We start from the raw sequence: 6225 nt of genomic DNA, 5'->3' as shown, positions 1-6225 counted from the left end.
AGAGCTCACAGGGGGAGTTTCTGCTCCTACCTTGAAACATGGAGCTGAGGAAATGGGGATCCAGTTCTTCCATGTCCCGCACCATCGGGTCCCCTTTCTCAGCCAGGGCTTGGACACAACGGGAGACCGGGATAAGCATGCCGGTGTACTCAGCTGGCACCACGTACAGCAGCAGCCGCGGCCACAGGAGCTGTAGGGAACGAGGCAGTTGAGCATGTCAGCATTCCTGCTTCCACTCAGAGATGGACTCTGAATTTCCCTGAGTCTTGTGTGCTTCAGAGCACGTTGGAGGACAGACCTGGGGTGTTGGAATGGGATGAGGAGCATGTGGTGCGAATGCAAGGAGTGGCAGCAGGGCAGAGTGTGACTTACTTTGGAGATCCTTCTCTCAGAGACATCCAGTGACCCCAGGATGTCCATGCACATCTCTTGGATTGCTCCCTCTTCCTTGGCTTCCTGGGCGGAAAGGTCTCCGGCTGCCTGCACAACAGTGTTGTTGAAACACCGGTTACTCTCAGTTCTCAGGAGCCTCTCGGGAGGCTCAGGTGTGGCCCCGCCGGTGCTTCTGTGCCAGCCTCTGAGCAGCACAGGTCTTTCAGAAGAAGATGCTGCCCACTGTCCTTACCCTTCTTCCTGTGGTGCGGCTGAACTCACTGAAGATGTGCCCTATTACATCCCAGGCTGAGCAGCTCCGGGCATTAGTGCTGAGCAGATCCTCAATGAAGTGCAGTACAGCCCTCCTCACCTGCCAGAGATCAATTGTGGGTGTGATTTTCCTGCTCAGAAGGTAAAGGGAAGCTTTTGGGCATGAGCAGAGACAACAAAAGCAGAGGAGAAGCCTTGGCCTCTGAGGTGAAGGCCAGGCCTTAGCACCAGGCTGCGCAATTTCCATGCACAGCACAGGGACCTGACTGCTCCACTCTGCCTGCTCTCCCCACAGGAGCCATCGTGACCATGTGGTCGATGCCCCAGCACATCCCTGGTCACCCCAGCCCTGCCCATGTTGGCAGCAGCATGACCACCCCAACAGTGTTTTCCTTTCCCCATACTCACCCGGGTCCTGGGGTCACTGCACACACACTGCAGAGCCTCTGCAACCTGGGGCAGCTTCTCTGTCATTGCGAGCTCTGCAAGAGATGCACAGAAGCATGAGTGGAGGCACAACCCAGTTGGCAAAAGGGATCCCTGAAATCCCAACCTGTGGTACTGACCATCAGAGCAAGCAAGAGCACCGAGGAGACCCAGGGCTGCCACGCATCCAGCCTCCCTCTCACCGCCCAGCTGTGACTGCAGAAACAGGACCGTTTCCTCTGGGCAGATTCGGGCTACAGGAAGGAAATCCCGCGCTGTGTTAGCAAGCAACTCGTGCCAATTAATTCATGAGGTTAGAGAGAGATGTTTTGGCCAGGGCACTGGCAAGCATCGCCAAAGCTCCCCTCCTTACCCTGCAGCAGGATGCAGTGGGTCAGCTCTGCATTATCAGCCTCGCTGTGCTGTTTGGCGTCGTCAGAGAGCTGTGGGAACAAAGTCCATTTGAGAAAATCGCATCAGTACTGAGGATGGAAAAGACACTGTGCTGCCAGCTCCTGTCTCCCTTGGCACTCTCAGGAAGAGGACACGCAGAGAAAACCCAGCCCACCCCACAGCATCCTGGGGGGCTCTGGAGCAGCCACAGGCATGCAGGAGCTAAGGCTGAGCAGCAGTCAGAGGCTCAGAGCTTTGCAGTCCTCCTGAGGCTTAGCCAAGAGGGAAACTGCTGTGGGCACAAGGATAGGCTCCCTTTACCTGGTAGAACACGGCTCTGGTGATGGCCAGAAACTTGTCCTTAGGGATGACAGATTGAACTCCCTCTAAGGCCTCCAGGAACATACGAAGGCTCTGCAAGAGACCAGCAGAGGAAGAAAGGGCTGAAGCCACATCTAGCCACTTGGGAGCGGAGGAACTGATTCCCAGTGGTTTGTCTGCTGGGAAAAGCTCCCGCACAGGCATTCTTGTTTGTCTCCCCCTCCCAGCAGCACCAAGAGAGTCTCTCTGCTCTCAACTGAGCCCTGGGGTTTGGGCATCATTTGCAGGCATTTCCCACCCACAGCCCTCTTCTCCCCCATCAGATGCAAGAGCCCCACGGTGGTGGTGATGAAGCCTCCCATCCCCAGGAGATGGGCACCAGTGGCTCTTGGCTTCCTTCTGGCTCCTGTCCACGTTGTTCCTTCCTTGATTGAAGAGCTCAGGAAGCCTCAGAACACCTATTCCTTCTTTCTCCAAGGGCTGCCCACCTCCTCCCTGCATCCCACTGACCTCTCATTGCACTTTCATGGGCCACACATCCACACCAAGCCCTGCATAACATCTCACCTTGGCCACCCTGCAGGTGTCTTGGATCTCCTGACACGGGTGCACGAGCCAGAGGAGGTGCTCCCAGACGTGCTCTCGGGGCAGCTCCTCTTGCAGGAGGACAGTCATCATGGCAGCCACAGCCCCAGAGATGGCCTGTTTGTCCTGGAGAGGGATGGCAGAGGCCCGGCATCAAACACTGAAGGTCTGCCCTTCCTACAGAGAGGGCTTTCTCTTTCCCTTCCCTTTTCCCATTCCCCCGTGCCCAGCAGGAGATGGGCTCACTCTCCCTGGGCAGGCAGGTTTTCCCCACAGCCTTATCTCCGGCTCTCCCTGCCACAATTCTGTGACTTGAGGCTGTTCCCTGGCAGGGAGATCCAGCCCCAAGCACAGAGCCAGTTTGGAGCCCTTTGCAGAGCCAGCCCACACCCTCTTGTCACCCCTCTGCTCTCAGTCCGCTGGGCACAGACAGAGCTGCCGTCATGGATGCCCCAGCTGCCATCCTGGGCTGGGAATGCAGCAGTGCTCACCTCTTCCTCCTTGCAGTCCTGCCAGTTGCTCACCACAAAGAAGAAGAGCTCATGAAGATTCTCATAGATTTGTTCTTTCTCTGTGGCAGGCCAGGGGCACTGCTTTCTGGAGGACAAGTGGATCTTGACGCCATCCATCCATTGTTTCACAACTGAAAATAACAAAACGAAATGAAAAAGAAAAAGAGTAATTAATTATTAAAAAGAAATAACACAAGAAAACAAAACAAGAGAAAAGGGAGCCTGTGAGAGTCTGCAGCAGGGTGAGGTGCAAGGGCTGTCCTGAGCCCCCCTGCTCTGAGGCCGGCACTCACCAGCACAAGCAATGCGCAGGGTCTGGCCGCTCCTCACCTGGCCCACCACACTGCGCAGGCCAGCCAGCGTCAGCCACACAAAGGAGATGCACTGTGGAGCTGCAGAAAGAAAGGAGAGGGGCACGGTCAGAGCCTCAGCAGTGAGGGAGGAGAGGCTGAAGCCCTGCACCCCCCAGCTCTACGCAGATCATGCGCAAGGGGAGAGACCCTTTTGCCCAGTTGTCATTGGTATCAGGAGGTTGAGGGCACTCTACCATAGGTGCTGAAGAGTTTGCTCAGGGTGACAAGCACAAACTCCTTGGACATCTCCCGTGTGGCCTTCAGGTGGCCCTGGAGCTCGGCCATCACCAAGCTGAAGTGTGTCCGGGCCAGAGCCACCAGGACATTGCTGGCAGCCGTCCTCACGCTGTCCATCACGCCCTGAAAAAGATTCACTGGTGACACACGGCACAGGAGACTGCCCGAGGCCTTCCCTTGGAAGGGCTAAGCCAGCACTGTACGCCAGCAGAACACCAGTGCGGGCAGGCGGCTCCCTTTGCCTTCGGGAGTGACCCTCACCTGGGCTGCTGTCAGGTCCTGGGACACCTCTGCCAGCAGCCGGTTCACCACTCCGCATGGCGGGCGGCTGTCATCTTCCCTCAGGACGTGCTCCAGCTCACAGTACGCCTGCGCTCGGTCACCCTGGGGACAGGGATAGGTCACGTTTTGCTTTGCCCTTGTTCCCGGGGAGCCGCCCGCTGCCACCCATCACTATGCTGATGTGCTGCCGGGGCCTGGCACCCACGGGACCGTGGCACTGGGCCAGGGCAAGGATCAGTGGTTGGACGTCCCCAGCTCACCTCCTGGTCTTGCAGGCGCTGCAGCAGTAAATTCACGGCACAGACGGGGACAGGGCTTTCCACCCTGCCGCTCTCCCTGCGACGTGTACGTCTGGGCACGCAGCCCACACAGGCAAAGAGACCTGGAAGGAAAGAGCAGAGCAGCTGTCGCTGGTGTTGCTTGGAGCCAGGGCCGAGCATCCGGCCGGCTCTGGGAGGAACGCTCCTCCAGCCCCACAGTGGTGGTGGGCTGCCCTGGCACATGTGTGGTCAGCGCGGAGAGGGGAGAGAGCCTTCCCCTTGCTGGGGTATTGGGGAAACCATGGTGGGAGGCTGCACTCAGCAGAGCAAGAGCAGTGCTGCTGGCACATCCTAAAGAGACACTGGTGGCACACACGTGCTCAGGCAGCGTCACGGTGTCCAGAGAGGTGGAGGGACCTCACCTCGAAGGGCTCTCAGCCGCTCCATCACAGCAGGATGTTTCCAGATAGACACAACGAATCTCTCTGGGTTCACTTCCTGCGCGTCCCACAAGCGGACTGAGCCACCGCTCCCACCGCTGCCACAGGGGTGAAAGCAACAACTGTGACATCACAGCAAGGAGTGACACCTCACAAAGAATGACGTGCCCTGGGCTGGGTCCTGTGATTGATTCTGTGATGATCATAGAGTATGTGTCCATGCAACTACCCTCTAGATTTAAGTCTCAAAGTCAGAAAGAACTTTTCTTTTGGTATTATTTGATAAGTGTTTTTCCAAGTGCCTTTACACATTTCTATGAGCACTTTGAGATCAATTCTGTGCCTTAGTTTCATTTCTAAACATTTTTAGAAAAAATACATACATGAAGAATAGAAAATAATAGCAGTTTTGTAATGCATAAATGTAAATTCTATTAAAAATAACTGTCCGTGTTGGTATCTGTTCATGTAAAGGCTAAAGGCAGCTTAGGGTAAACAGATCAGTTTGTTTATATTCATTGTGTGGCACAAAGTGAATCTAGGATGAATAATGGAAAATATTTTTTCATATCTTCCATTACAATAACTTCAGAAGTCCCCTGTAACACAAACACCTTTATTTTCCTGAATAATATGAATATTAAATTGATATCAGTCTCAACCTTTAAGTAAGTTATTTTTCAAAAGTCATGGTTTGTGTGACTCAAACTGAAATCATTAGGCAAATGCAGCTGTGGTATGAATTTATAAAGATAGTTCTCAAATGAATTCCAATATGTTTTATATTATCTTAAACATATAATATAAATGCTCTCAGGAATATCTCATATTTGGCAAGAATCCAACTCAGAAACAAATGTAGTTATTTTAGATCACTATTCAGTTGCAAAAAAATCACTAGCTATTTATGTGTTTTCCATCTTGCATTTAATAATCAGTATATGTATGACTAGTTAAAGGAAAGCAATAACACATAACAGTAACAGGAACTATATTATACGAAATCATGGAATGAAATTTATCTTTACAGTGTCTGTTTAATTGAGATTCTATATATACCACTTCAGAAAGCAATACAAAACATTCATTTTTCCAGTCAAATTGGAATTTGTCCTTATGTATTGCATTACTGCTAACAAATAAGATACAGTGCAATAAAACTGCAACTATGGAAACATTCAAATGTCTGTTTACTTCTCTTCATTGAGACTTATTATAAAATTCTAAAAATGAAAGCTGGTGGAGACTATTGATTATGCAAAATATAAAATCTGATTTCATAACCATATTCGGAGTGTTAGGAAAAAAACATGCAATAGCATCAAATACGATCTTCATTTTGACAGGTGACAGGACGAGGGGAAATGGCCTCAAGTTGTGCCAGGGTTGGATATCAGGAAAAACTTCTTCACATAAATGGTTATTAAGCACAGAAATAGGCTCCCCAGGGAGGTGGTTGAGTCACCATCCCTGGGTGTGTTTAAGAACCATTTGGATGTGGTGCTCAGGGACGTGATTTAGCGGAGTTAGAGTTAGGGTAGTATGGTTAGGTTGTGGTTGGACTCGATGATCTTTTCCAACCTGAGCAATTCTATGATTCTATGACTCAGTGATTCTATAGAGTGAATTTGGTAAAATCACAAGTAACAGGAAGAAAAACACTTCTTGTTTCCTTAGCTTCCAAATTCAGATACAGTATCTGATTGTACAGCAATATATAATTTGTGAATTTTTTCCTTTATGTAGTAAAAATGTTGTGGGTTTTTGTTTT

General features: G+C 51.3%; 1 pseudogene; it reads right to left on the bottom strand.

Moving 5' to 3' along the window:
• The window catches only part of LOC104914728, a 15012-nt pseudogene that overhangs the window by 5488 nt on the left and 3299 nt on the right, over positions 1 to 6225 (bottom strand).

This window comes from Meleagris gallopavo, chromosome 1, assembly GCF_000146605.3.
Source record: "Meleagris gallopavo isolate NT-WF06-2002-E0010 breed Aviagen turkey brand Nicholas breeding stock chromosome 1, Turkey_5.1, whole genome shotgun sequence".
NCBI classification, from domain to species: Eukaryota; Metazoa; Chordata; class Aves; order Galliformes; family Phasianidae; genus Meleagris; species Meleagris gallopavo.
This window is presented reverse-complemented; position numbering and strand designations above follow the sequence as displayed.